Genomic DNA, 14,057 nt, shown 5'->3' with positions numbered 1-14,057 from the left:
TTAGAGTTACAAATGATCTGCTCTTATCATCTGATCGTGGGTGTATCGCTCTATTAGTTTTATTGGATCTTAGTGCTGCGTTTGACACAATTGACCACAACATTCTTTTGCATAGACTTGAATACTTTGTTGGCATCAGTGGAAGTGCATTAGCATGGTTTAAATCGTACTTATATGACCGCCATCAGTTCTTAGCAGTGAATGAAGATGTATCCTATCGATCACAAGTGCAGTATGGAGTACCTCAAGGCTCAGTACTAGGGCCGCTACTCTTCACGCTTTATATGTTACCCTTGGGAGATATCATCAGGAAACATGGTGTTAGCTTTCACTGTTATGCTGATGATACTCAGCTCTATATTTCTTCGCAGCCCGGTGAAACACACCAATTTGAAAAACTAATGGATTGCATAGTCGATATAAAAAACTGGATGACGAGTAATTTCTTACTGCTAAATTCTGAAAAAACAGAGGTGTTAATTATAGGACCTAAAAACTCTGCTTGTAATAACCTAGAACACTGTCTAAGACTTGATGGTTGCTCTGTCAATTCTTCGTCATCAGTTAGGAACCTAGGTGTGCTATTTGATCGCAATCTTTCCTTAGAAAGCCACGTTTCTAGCATTTGTAAAACTGCATTTTTCCATCTCAAAAATATATCTAAATTACGGCCTATGCTCTCAATGTCAAATGCAGAAATGTTAATCCATGCATTTATGACCTCAAGGTTAGATTATTGTAATGCTTTATTGGGTGGTTGTTCTGCACGTTTAGTAAACAAACTACAGCTAGTCAAAAAAATGCAGCAGCAAGAGTTCTTACTAGAACCAGGAAGTATGACCATATTAGCCCGGTCCTGTCAACACTGCACTGGCTCCCTATCAAGCATCGCATAGATTTTAAGATATTGCTTATTACTTATAAAGCCCTGAATGGTTTAGCACCTCAGTATTTGAATGAGCTCCTTTTACAATATAATCCTCTACGTCCGCAACGTTCTCAAAACTCAGGCAATTTGATAATACCTAGAATATCAAAATCAACTGCAGGCGGCAGATCCTTTTCCTATTTGGCGCCCAAACTCTGGAATAACCTACCTAACATTGTTCGGGAGGCAGACACACTCTTGCAGTTTAAATCTAGATTAAAGACCCATCTCTTTAACCTGGCATACACATAACATACTAATATGCTTTTATTTTCCAAATCCGTTAAAGGATTTTTAGGCTGCATTAATTAGGTAAACCGGAACCGGAAACACTTCCCATAACACCCTATGTACTTGCTACATCATTAGAAGAATGGCATCTACGCTAATATTTGTCTGTTTCTCTCTTGTTCCGAGGTCAACGTGGCCACCAGATCCAGTCTGTGTCCAGATCAGAGGGTCACTGCAGTCACCCGGATCCAGTACGTATCCAGACCAGATGCTGGATCAGCACCTAGAAAGGACCTCTATATCCCTGAAAGACAGTGGAGACCAGGACAACTAGAGCCCCAGATACAGATCCCCTGTAAAGACCTTGTCTCAGAGGAGCACCAGGACAAGACCACAGGAAACAGATGATTCTTCTGCACAATCTGACTTTGCTGCAGCCTTGAATTGAACTACTGGTTTCGTCTGGTCAGAGGAGAACTGGCCCCCCAACTGAGCCTGGTTTCTCCCAAGGTTTTTTTCTCCATTCTGTCACCGATGGAGTTTCGGTTCCTTGCCGCTGTCGCCTCTGGCTTGCTTAGTTGGGGACACTTCATCTACAGCGATATCGTTGACTTGATTGCAAATAAATGCACAGACACTATTTAACTGAACAGAGATGACATAACTGAATCCAATGATGAACTGCCTTTAACTATCATTTTTGCATTATTGACACTGTTTTCCTAATGAATGTTGTTCAGTTGCTTTGACGCAATGTATTTTGTTTAAAGCGCTATATAAATAAAGGTGACATTGACATTGACATTGACTTGGGGGAGTAGTTAAACAGTTTATTAGGAACAATCAAAGCTGACTTTCAAACTAATTTTTTGCATCATTACTCCAGTCACACAATCCTTCAGAAATCCTTTTAACAATCTTATTTTCTACCCAAAAAGATTTATGGTTATTATTATTATCATTATTATTATTATTATTATTATTATTATTATTATTAATGTTGAAAAGAGCTGAGAATGTTTTTTAGGGGAGATAAATTAAAAGAACACCATTTTTGTTACATTTGTTACAGTTACATTTATTTGTTACTTACATCAAGCTTTTGAATGGTATAGTATTGTATATTGTTATTGAAACTACATTTACATTTAGTCGGGAATTATAGTTTGGAAAAAGTCTAACTAGTAAAATGTTTACACATTATGTGAAAACTAGTACAAGTATATAAATAAATAAAAAGAGACTTACTCATGTTTATGATCACTGCTGAATAAAGTGCTTAATTCTTTTTCCATTTCTCAAATCCTCAACCACATCACATCTTTTTGGGGTGAATTATGTCTTATTCCTCTCATCGCGAACCAAACAGTAAAATAAAAAAACTTGAAAAACAGTCTCGCTGCTTTTTCTTCTGTGTGGGCGTATTCAAGCCTCACGCTTCAGTTTGAATCTGAATAGAGCGTTCAGCGCGGGGGCGTCGACACATTAGATATTAGATATAATGAAGGGAGACATGAAAAACGGAAATCGTGATGTTTTCATATGGATTACTTTATCACAGAATAATTGTTTTCGGCAGCACTTGTTTAGTTTAAAAGTAAACATGTCAAGCTTTCTATAGATATCTCTCTCATGTCTCTTCGTTGAGTATTCAAAGAGTTACAGTTCATTTTAATGACATGTTTGTAAATGAAGATCAGCGCAGACAAAGGCTACAGACAGCACACCTTGTTTATTATCTTTATTTTATAAGTGCACAAAGTTATGTTGTTATTATGTCTGTATCCAAAAAAAAAGTAGACCCTTTACAGATTCGATTGATGTATTGCTCTTATCTGTACGATTAAAACTGAAAGTGTAATTTAAGTTCTTTTCGGGGTCATCAGGAGAAAATGACTCATAACACGTATATGCGTTAATCGACTCCAGAGGGCTTTTAAGCTAACATGATTAGTAAAAATTATTTCTCCCTTAATTAGATGTTGACAAGAAAGTAACTACTTAAATTAAAACTTTTGACACCATGAACCTTGGAAACCTCATCAAATATTACAACAATCCACAGAACACCTCATAATAATAGTATTTACATACTACGCAATGCATACCAGCTTTTTGTTTTGGAGCCGAGCGTTAGTATCGCTCTGCTCAACTGTCTCTTGAAGGTTCATGTGTTGGCGAGACGGCGCTTCAGCGGCAGTCGTTCTTGTGTCGAGTGGATTGCATACTTCAGGCTGCACTACCCCTGAAGTGCATGATGAGCTCACCAAGTCGTGGACGGCACTTTTTACTGCCAGAAACCGGCCGGTGGGCTCCTCTTCCCTCACCACCCTCGATGGCGGTGCAGATTCGGGAATCCCGTCGGTGGAGCATGTGGTAGCGATGCAATTGTGTCCTAAGTTCGCCTCCTCCTGGCGTGGAGACCCGGTGCTTCCTTCCCTGGCCTGTAGGCACTCATCTGGTCTGACACTTTTTGCGGCTTGCGGGGAAGCTGCTTCCACCTTACACGCCATGGCATTACTGCAGGTGCACCAGGCTAAAGCACTGAAGGACCTGCACGAGGGTGGTCACGACCCAGAAGTTCTAAAGGGAACTCCGAACCGCCACTGACCTCACGCTCCAAGGTAGCAGCGGGCCAACAAAGGACGAGTGTCAACAAAGGACCCTACTCACGCACCCTCTGCCAACCTGTGGAACCAGGTGAGCCCTACACCCCACACTCGCACCACACTCCGGCCTGCTCACAAACCGCCCGAGTTGGGTCCCTGTGTTCCACCTTGCTGCCCCACTGCGGGTACGGCTGTGGTTCCGCTGGTCCCACTTGTACGGTTTTTAACCTGGTCAGCGCTTCCCAGCCCGTCTCGCTGGCTTATACGGACCATCAGCCTCGGCTATGCGATTCAGTTCGCCCGGTGTCCCCCCAAGTTCAGCAGTATCCGCTTCACTACAGGGAAAGCGTCTGATGCCCCTGTTTTGCGGGAAGAGATCGCAGTCCTACTGGAGAAGCACGCGATAGAGCCGGTCCCTCCAGCCGTTATGAGGACGGGGTTTTACAGCCCTTACTTCATTGTACCCAAAAGAAGGTGGTGGGTTATGACCGATCTTGGATCTGTGAGTTTTGAATCGGGCCCTTCACCGGCTACCGTTCAAGATGTTGACACAGAAACACATTTTTGGTTTGCATCCGTCCCCAAGATTGGTTTGCAGCGATTGACCTGAAGGACGCGTACTTTCATGTATCCATCCTTCCGTACCACAGACCTCTTCTGTGGTCTGCGTTCGAAGGACGGGTGTAAGGTCCAGACACTCGGCCCAAGGAAGGTATCCGGTGCTGTCTTTCAGCGCGTAGAGTTATTTAATTTAGGTTAAACCCAAATTTGACTCCATTTTATTATTTAATCTGACTCCATTTGAATATGACCTCGAATTTAGGTTGGAATGCAAATTGGTTGTACGTCTGTTTCTAATTAGTAGGCCTATTCTTCTGACATTTGATTATTCTGGTTAAACTTTTTAGTTTATATTAACTTGTTCATTCGGGTGCTCATGTGGCTAACAAGGATTCAATGTAATCTACTAGAGTCAATAATTACAGAGTAAAACAGAATAAAATCAAATGTAACAATTTATTATATGTCAGGTAAATATGTATTCTGCCTATTACATATCCAATTGAAACACATCAAATCATATCAATACAAAACATCAAATTCTCAAAGATGAATCTAAAAGTAAAATATGCATACCTGACCTTAGAAAATACATAGTATGAAGTGAAGAAAACACAACACACTACGGGCTTTCTGGCTACAGAAATTGCCCTGATCCTCTTGCTCCAGTCGTTTAAATACCTCAGACCAAGACAAACATCCCCCGAGATGGAGACAGGAACTAACAATTGGAATTTGCATTAACTCAGGTCCCAAGCCTGGGTGGTTTTACATCTCAAAGGGAATAAAGGGTAATTTACATGGAGGACCCTAGGAAAGGGCACTCCCATCACAGTAATCAAGATATCTCTTGACTCTTCGGACCTGTATTATCTTCTAATCTACTTTTGTAAGATTGAGACCAGTTGATACCAGTTGCACTGAGACATTTCCAATGATACTAGACATGAATGTTAGTTCACTTGCAATTGACATTTTCATGTAATAATTTTGAGCAGACTGAGTAGAAGGAAGAATGGGTGAAGGGATTTAAAATGAAACAAATGGCCAGAAGGGGAGGAGGTCTCCTGCTCTTCCACTCTGTGGGGTGTCTCGAAGATGCCCGCGTATGTTTGTATTGTCTGTTTCTCAGGAGATCAAAGTATCTCAGGTTCTTTCATCCTTACAGTTCCTCTGTTTGACCCCCAATGGGTCACATTCAGATGAATCCAATGGGGTCACTGTTAGATGATTGTTTATCTTCGAGATGTTATCTCAAAATTGTCTTTGTGATGTTAGCAGCTTTAGAAACCTTCTGAGGGCTGTATTCATCTGCAGAACACTCAGTCTCAGCATGTGTGTGTCGCTTGAGTTTGGCAGGTGGATGAATGTCTCCAGGGTTTCTACCTGTGGTTGAGCTCAGCATGTGAGCACAGTTCAGTGGGTCAATCTGAGCCTTTACGACTTGTTCAGTTTACGTGTCATTCCTTTATGGAGAAACCTCTGCTCCTTATGGCACCTTCTCTAGGACGGTAGTCTGACCCATCTTCGTGAATCCTCTCACCTCCAGCGGTGCAGTTTTTTAAGCAGACTTCAGTAGGTGAAGGTGTTCTCCTTGCTTACACACTGATTTGTGTGGGACACCTGAAAAGCATCTTAGTGGCCATTCAATGACTGAATTCTGATCAGCTCATTAAGCTTAATGTCATCACCCATGGAGTAAGATAGAAAAGTCATAAGTTAACATAAGAACAATAAAACAAAACAAAAAAATACCCTGATGAATTCAAGTCAGCCAGTGCCATTGGTACATCTGATGTTAAGAGTCTTTCGAGGTCAAATATGGCAGAGTGGTCCCATGTAAGCATACATTTTGGTATGAATGACTCAAAGGAAATGCAGCAAGAGGTCAGTATAACTTGAGCATTAATTTAGAGGTATGCATCAATAAACGTCATATAATGACAATAAGAATAATATTCAATCACATTATGAAGCTATATACAATAATCACACTGTTAATTCAGGAATCTTCTATAGCAAGCCACTTTAGAAGATCTAAGGTTTTTAAGAAGTGACTTAGAACATTATTAAAAAAATTTCTACAATGTAAATCCTAAATTCCTTGTAACAGGTGTGTGTGTGTGTGTGTGTGTGTGTGTGTGTGTGTGTGTGTGTGAATGGGTATCTGATATAAAGGCTAAGTCACATGATGGTTTGGTAAAATTTTTAATTTTATAATTGATTGATAGAGATGAAGTGCAGGCATATCGGGTGCCGTTTGTAAAGCTGCTCATGCTGAAAATAGCAGCAACATTTTGTCACATTTAGCTTCAAACAATGTAAAAAAAAAAAAACGGTATTAATTTTTTGACGGTCACTTTTTAGCACATTTACAACAATATTTGTCAACTTAGAGATATTTTAAATAGTTAAATATAAATATTAAATGTTAAACCTAAATGTTAAATGTTAAATCTAAATGCTAAATCTAAATCTAAATGTTAAATCTAAATCTAAATGTTAAATCTAAATGTTAAATCTAAATCTAAATCTAAAATCTAAATGTTAAATATAAATCTAAATGTTAAATCTAAATGTTAAATATAAATCTAAATATAAATGTTAAATATCAATCTAAATGTTAAATCTAAATGTTAAATCTAAATGTTAAATCTAAATCTAAATGTTAAATCTAAACCTAAATCTAAATGTTAAATCTAAATATAAAATCTAAATGTTAAATCTAAATCTAAATGTTAAATCTAAATCTAAATGTTAAATCTAAATCTAAATCTAAATGTTAAATCTAAATGTTAAATCTAAATGTTGAATCTAAATGTTTCGGGTGAAACTAAATATTTAGCTAATATGCAAATTCAAAATGCCGGAAGTGCCAAAATAAAAGCTCGATGAGGTCAGTGTGTGTTTATAGCATCGTGTTAAATAAGGAACGAATAAAAATCACCTCATCCGAGGAAATTGACTCTTGGACATGTATAATCGTGATAATGACTACCGTATTTTCCGGACTATAAGTCGCACTTTTTTCATAGTTTGGCTGGTCCTGCAACTTATCAAAATTAATTTGACATGAACCAAGAGAAAACATGACCGTCTACAGCCACGAGAGGGCGCTCTTTGCTGCTCAATGCTCCTGTAGTTTTTATATTTTTAACTCCACTAATGTTATTTTTTTAACATATAGAATTAGAAAATCCCAAATCGTTATCTCTATAATATTTTTTCAATTATTTTATGTGATTTTTTTTTTTCTTGTATAGGATCTCATATGATGAACACGTTACATTTTTATTTACTGTTTTATGGCGTTAGGATTGATATTGTTAAATACAACAGTCTTACCCTGATCATTTATGTTATAAGTTTGGCAATAATTTTAAAAAGAGGTACAGGTGCACTACCACTTCACAGCATCACTAACTCCACAGTCCAGTACAGTTTCTCTCAGCGACTCTGCAATGTCTGCACACGTCGAACAGCTGCTCGAAGATCTCACCTTTGGAGAAGACTGATGATTTTATACTCTAACAATGTAAGTATTACTACTCAAAAATGAAGATTACCCCATAATGAACTGCATCCTTTGCCCACCCCAACACTTACATGCAATAATAATGATAAATGCCAACCAATAATATATAAATGTTTTTCCTTAAAATTACATTTTAGTAAAAGAAGCAAAATGTATTTTCTGTCGTGACATAGCTATACATGAATATACACTAATGCAGTTGATGTGAATGCATCAGTTTTCAGTCAAGCAATTAATACACGAATAGATAAAATATTTATATTTTATTTTCTGACAACAAGAAACATGTTTAAATTATTAAAAGAATGTATAAATGTTAGCATCACAATAAATGCATACATGTAAAAGTCAACAACACATGAAACAAAGCTTCATTCAAACTTACTGTTCTAACAACCATGTATTTACAGATGGTGAACCCCACATCTTACTATCATCTCAACCAAGCTGTTCTGATTCTGCTGCTGCACTGTGCTTCACACTCTCACTCTTCTCAACGGGGATGTCGTTGAGCAACAGGATGAGGAAGACCATGATGTCGGCTCTCTCAACCACACAACCTTGAAGCGAGAGCAGAAGAACACGTGCAGGACAATCTGACTGCTGCGGTGTCTGCTCCAAACAATCGTGTGCCTGCTTTCCACGAGCACCACTACCTTTAAAACATTTACACATAGTTTACAAGTACATGCATTAATTTATTATTTTTGTAGTGGGCTAAACCACTGAACTGGTTCAAAACCACCAGTATGTCTGTGAGCACAGCTGTTTTCTCCTGGTGGATCAGAGGATTGTAAGGCCCCTGTAATAAGAGCACTGTCAATGACTTCAGATAAAAGCTCCATCACATTTTTTGATGATGCTTTTTGAAGCTTCTGAAAGTCAGCCTTCATTGTATAAACAGGAACCAGCAGAACAAACTTTACCAAAATCAAATCCTCTGTGTCTTTTGGTCTTTCTCTATATGCTCTCACTGCTCTGGGGCCACCAATGAGGAAGAGACCACAGCAGCATCTGGTCCTGGTGAGAGCCGGAGTGATGGAGCATCTCAGCCATATCTCTGGACCATTTCCGTATGCTGCAGTGGACTTCTCCATCCTCAGTGCACACACCAGTCTGCAGACATTTTCATAACCTACAGAAATACACACAAACACACACACACACACACACACACACAATACAAAAAGTCATTACTTTATTCTTTTGTTTCAGGTATTTTCTTTTTTCCCCTTTCCTTGCAGGTCCTGCTCCACCACAAAAGATCTGCAGCAAATGCACAGAAATCAACAAGAAAAGTGCTGTTATAACTCTTTGAAATTACACTAATTAAAATGTTTCATTTATTTTTGTAGTGTATTTACACAAATCGTTTGATGGCAGCTTCCTTCATCAGTCACTCTACAGCAGATAAACATAATCTGTGCCTGTAACATCCAGACAAGAGTCAGTCTCCTCTGTGATTTATCTGTGATATTCTGCATCTGCATGTTGAGTTAGTAAATGATGTAACTCGCTTTTTATCCAACACAAATGTTCCTAGAATTATCAATATTGCAAATGGGCAAATAAAATAGATAGCCTGTGTTTAGTTACTGTATGTAGATTTGTTTGATTACATGACTTACACTCATCTAAAGCATTGTTGACCACAATGAGTGAACTCAGATGCCTGTTTCATGTCTGTTAAATGTGCTCACCTGCAATACTTATTGTGACGAGTGGGGCGGGGCCGAGGGACATGGGAGCGAGGCCGGTGGAGTGATTGGAGATGAGCTACACCTGTTCGACCCGCCGGTCTCGAGGCCCACGGAGGAGATGGAAGGATATAAAACTGGAGCGACGACAGTGAAGGACGAGAGAGGACCAGGCCTGGGCTTTTAGTTGTGTTTTGGTTTTTATTTGCGCGCACCAGTCGTCCGTGAGGGGCTGGTGCGCTGTTTTGTGTTTATTTTGCTTTATTAAAATGTTGTTTGACTGTCCGCCGGTTCCCGCCTCCTTCTTCCCGATGATTAGCAAGGTTTAATTCATTACACTTATCAAAGACTATCCTGTCAGATGATAGACATTTAGTAATAGTCTGCAAAATGTATATATGGTTTATGTAAATCCACTTTTGAGTCGTGTACTTAATGGAGCTCCCCTGTTAGTTATTCATTATAAAACGTGTTTTTACAGCACAATCACAAATATGCTATATTATGTAAGTAACAAACAGGGTTTAGACAATGGCGCGGGAAGGGGGGTGCTGCGGGGGCTGCAGCCCCCCCCCCCCCCCCGTCATAGCATCAACCCCCCTGGTGGGGGGCTGTGGACTAACCTAATATTATACTTAAAAACGTGAAAAAATAAATAAAAAAATAAAATAAAAAAACAGACAAAACAATGTGTTTAATATGGGATTAAGATATAGTGTATAAGATATAAACTAATGATTAATTATTTTAATATTTCGTTGATAAAAGACTAACCTAGCCTCCTCAGGAAGTGCTTCCGTCACCTCACACTTGTTTGGTCATGGCTAGTAATAAGCAGCAGAAATGTATTTCGGACTTTTTTTCGAGTAACACAGTTAAGAAAAGTAAAAATAGTGATGGGAATTCTTCTCAAACAAAGGATGTCAACAATAACATCGATGAAACGGCGACTGAACCCTCGCCAAAGACTGACACTGACACAAACTCGGTTCAGACTAGTGCTGTTAGTAGGCCTATGTCAGCATCCGCGAGCAGCGACGTTTGTGAGCTGGACGTTAACATGGATTCTGCTGAGGTCGGGACACATGATCGGATGGCTGCCAGGGAAGCTGACAAGCCCTACCAACCCCGGATTAAATTTCCAGGCAGGAGATTTGGTGGGGAAACGTTCAAGCGTTCATTTCAATGTGGATGGTTTGACAAATGGAAATGGCTGCATTATATTAGAGAATCTGACTCTGTGATTTGTTTTATATGTGCTAAAGCGACGGATAAAGGATTACTGCGCCTCACCAACGACAATCAAAGTTCCTTCGTAAAGGCTGGTGGTGGATATAGTAACTGGAAGAAAGCACGTGAAAAATTTGCTCAACATGAGTTATCCGAATTGCACTCTGATTCAGTGCGTGCTTTGGAATCCTTAAAATTAACACCAATCAACGCTGTGATCTCGGATATTGCCGCTCGAGACCAGGCAACGGGTAGGGCTGTGCTGGAGCTTTTCTTCTGCTCAATCAAGCTCCTGGGCCGCGAAGGGTTGCCACTTAGAGGGCACGCTCACCGAGATGGAGTCCTCTGGCAGTTAATGATGGAGAGGACACACGCTCTCCCGAAAGAAAGAGAATGGATGTTACGCAGAGACAATTGGATGTCCGATACAATTCAAAACGAAATTCTCGGGATGTTTGCTCATGCCATACAACGTGAAATCATGTCTCAAATCAGCCACTGTTCTTTCTTTGGACTCACAGCAGACGGAACAACCGATATCAGCGCGAGCGAGCAATTTTCATGTTGTTTGCAGTTTGTGGATTCAGATTTAAGGGCACAAAACGTCTTTCTTGGATTTTATAACACAGTGACTCATCTGCAGAAACATTGTTTTCATGCATCAAGGACACATTTATCCGTTTAAACATACCTCTGGAACGTTTGGCAGGATATTGTTTTGATGGCGCGACCAACATGTCTGGCCGTATAAATGGTGTTCAGGCGAAGCTAAAAGCAGAGTGTCCAGTGTCCCTATATGTGCATTGCAGTAACCATGCTTTGGACCTCATTCTGCAAGAGGTAGCAAGGGAAGTGAGACTCATTGCAGACCAGTTGAATTTTATTCAGGCAGTGTCTGTTGTCATTTCAGAATCAGCCAAACGTAAACCGTTGTTCAGGTCTCTGTTTGGCTCTGAAGATGTGGTGTGCAATCTTCTGGGGCTTTGCCCAACCCGATGGTGCATCCGCAGCACTGCGATTTCAAGAGTCATCTCTGCATATGCTACACTACTGGAAACCCTAAAGACTCTGGAGCGAGACAAGTCAGTTAGGACTGAGATTTGGTCTAAGATATCTGGATTGTGCACACAAGCTAAACAAGCAAGGACATATTTTGGATTAGTGTGCAGCCAGGCACTTTTTGAGCCTTCTGAGGCAGTGGCCCGAAGTCTGCAGAGTGAAACATCAACTGCACGCGCAGCCCTTGAGTGTGTCACAGTCCTCCAGTAACATATGCAGAGACTTCGGGGGGATGACTCTTTCAAAGAGCTGATGGATAAGGTTAACACCGCTGCAAGATGCAACAATTTGAAAATGCCAAATCCCCCCAGATTGAGCAAAACCCCAGCTCACATCCGCAACACTTCAGAACCAGAGGCTCTGGTGTGCAAATCTGGAGAAGCACAGTGGCGACGTCAGTTCTTTGAAGCAGCAGACTTAATCCAAACTGAGTTTAAAAGAAGATTTGATCAAAGTGGAATTAAAGTGGCTGCACAAAGAGAAACGACTCTTATCAAAGCTGCAAACCAAAACCTGTCTGGTCTAAATGAAGAAATGCAACTCCCGGAAAAGTTTGATCGATCACGTCTACAAATGCAACTAACTCTACTGGGTGAGCTAACTAAGGAGAGACGGTTCACTGCAGTGAAAGAGCTTGCTGAATTCATTTCATCATTGCATCCCCAAACTAGAGAGCTATTTAAAAAAGTTGAGGCATTCATTGAGCTTTGTATATGTCTACCTGTGTCAGCTGCTCCATCAGAAAGATCATTCTCAGCTCTCAGACGCCTGAAAACCTGGACCCGAAGGACCACAAGCCAGAAGAGGTTGACACATCTGGCGCTAATGCACATACATAGTGACATTCTGGACAGGCTGGATATACCATCTCTTGTTCGGAGCTTCATCAGCAACACACCTGAACGCAAGGCCATGCTTGGTGCACTTTAAATCGAGGTAAGAAATAGTTTTAAATCCCTTATACTGCCGCCGAGCATTTTAGCATTATTTATTTGTGTATGCTGTTGCCTATTCACCGTAGTCCTGTGGCTGAAGGCCTAGGCTAGCATAGCATAAGGCAGCACATCACTAAATAATAGTGAAAAATTATTTAGTGAATATATATGACATATATACTTAATTGTTTTTTTGTTTGTTTTGTTTTTTTCATTTGTTTTTTTCAGAAATGACCATCCCCGTTCTCAGTGGCGTTTTCTCCCTGAAGCCAAGGGAAGCCATCTCTTCCGACAATCACTATTATTGTAAATAAAAAAAATTATTTGACTTTTGACTTGGCCTCTCATTTCTATGGAGAAAATGAAATAAATGTGGAATTTGTCATGCTTTGTTCCGATCAGAATAATGGGCGTTTACTAGCCGCTCTCAAGCGCACGACCGCATGCATAATTTTGCCACAAAGAACCGGCTAAAGAAATGATTATGAATTTGTCAAAAATAGCAAGGAGACATTTAATTGTTTATTAATAAAATGGTGTTTTCTGTGTCGCTGCAAATACGATGCGGACTCGCCATGAATGCCAGAGAGAAATGCACATTTCATATGGATTAGGCCTACATATTCAGAGAGTAGCCTATTTCTTTTCGTTTTGAATATTTTCGTTTACAAGTAGACATTTTTAAGCTTTCTATAATAGATAGTCTATATTTCTCAAAACTGTCTGTGAGGCACAAGCTGAGTTTCTGCGCCCTCCAGTTCACGTGTAATACAAGTGATGTGCCGGCACCTTATTACATTGTCTGCTAATATATTTGCTTGTTTATTAAATACAGGCAATGGGTTGATAAAATATTGATCAAAATTAAGATACAATTTATACAAAACGAAAATCTTTTAAACAGAGTCTTTCTACAAAACAAAACTCAATAAAGTGGTCAAAATCATGTCTTACCCACTCCATGTCTCATAGGCTATTGCGCATGATGTATCATATCTTTCTCATGCTGCATGCTCACTTTCATAATAAACATTGATTAAATAAATTAAAAAAATTTAAAATTACATTAGCCTATAATATTTAAACAAAGATGAAACCAAATATGTTTTCTTTAATGGCTACAACACATAGCCTAAACAGTACAGAGAATTTTTTTTTATTTTTTATTTATTTTTTTATTAAACATCAAAGTACAAGTACATCAGGTACAATTTTTGTGTATAAAACAGTAACAATCACGCCAGGGGAGAAGACTAGTAGAGAAATTTCATA

This window comes from Carassius carassius, chromosome 33 (genome assembly GCF_963082965.1).
Source record: "Carassius carassius chromosome 33, fCarCar2.1, whole genome shotgun sequence".
NCBI classification, from domain to species: Eukaryota; Metazoa; Chordata; class Actinopteri; order Cypriniformes; family Cyprinidae; genus Carassius; species Carassius carassius.
Note: the sequence above shows the minus strand (reverse complement) of the source record.